The sequence below is a fragment of the Arachis ipaensis genome, chromosome B10 (genome assembly GCF_000816755.2).
Source record: "Arachis ipaensis cultivar K30076 chromosome B10, Araip1.1, whole genome shotgun sequence".
Classification (NCBI taxonomy): domain Eukaryota; kingdom Viridiplantae; phylum Streptophyta; class Magnoliopsida; order Fabales; family Fabaceae; genus Arachis; species Arachis ipaensis.
In genome coordinates this window covers 119,815,716-119,817,166 of record NC_029794.2, presented here as the reverse complement: position 1 = coordinate 119,817,166, position 1,451 = coordinate 119,815,716, and positions in this window count along the sequence as shown.

Here is a 1,451-nt window from a genome sequence, read left to right as displayed (position 1 = left end):
TTGATTCCATATATTTTTTCAATTAGTGATTGGTACAAAATGGAGTGGGGGGTGTATTTGTGAAATAAAAAAGTGTGGTTGGGTGTCACGGGGTCAGGAGTGAAGATCTTTTGTTTTGTTGTCCGAAATAGATGAGCCAATAGAGTTAGGGCGGCAGGGCACTCACACCGATTACAAAAGTGGCCCATACCATGCCATATTCTCATCCTTCCAATAATAATCTCACTATGCTGGAATGCTGGATATTAAAATTAAGTTATTAAATGTAAAATGTTTGTATTTTAAAAAAGCTATTTTTTAAAAGTTTTTAAAACATTTATTGTATAATTTTTTTCTAATATATTCATGATAATTTTAATTACTTTTTATGAAAAATATGTAAAACATGTATAAAAATAAAAATACATCATATATGTATGATTAATGTAATATCCAATTTCTAATATCTGTAAATTAATTTTACCTAAAAAAAGAATTTAATATTCTTTAGTTAACTGCCCGGGATTTAATCCTGATTTTAAACCTGAAAAAGTTCTTAAGTTTCAATTTTCAAATCAACTGTCCCATTTATTAAAAAAAATTAGTAAAAAATACCGAAATATTTAATCCCTACATGATTTAAGTTAGGAGTGTTCATGAATCGGATCGTATCCACAAATTCGCGGTAAATATTCGCATCCGATCCGAAAATTACGGATACGATCCGATTCGCAAATTGATCGGATCGGATCCAATCCGATCCGCACCCTTTGCGGATCGGATACGTGGATTCGCAGATCTGCACTATAATAATTAAAAATAAATAAATATATATATGTTTGGTATTATATTCACTTGTTTATATGTTTTAGTCAGTAATTATTATTCATATATTGTATTATTTTATTTTTGTTATTTAGAGAGAGTTTGATTAAAAATATTTTAGAAATAAATAAGTTTAAAAGTATGAAAGAAATATTTTTATCGAATTTGCTTACATAGAAATATGATTAAAAAGAGAAAGTTTAATTATGCAAATATATCCGATATCCGATCCGATCTGATCCGCACATTTGCGAATCGGATCGAATCAAATCCTATACTAAAAAAAACAATATCATATCTGATCCGATCCGATAAAAATTATGCAGATTGAATCGAATTTTCGGACATATCCGATCCGATCCGCGGACACCCTAATTCAAGTCAAGGGTGGAGTGTTAAACATTGGTTAACAAAAAAGTAAAAGCAAGCATGACCATATCCATCTGTCTGCCTTCAAGGAAAGATGTCGCCTCGTACAGTCGCACTCTCCAGTCTCCGGCCTCGCACAACGCGACAAAAACCAAGGACACTTTCGTCTTTTCCATCTCACTCATTCGCCAATTGCCTGTACCATGGACTTCTGGACTTGTCGCTTTCTGACACTAAACAAAAAGCACAATAATATTACAAAAATTATTTACTATATT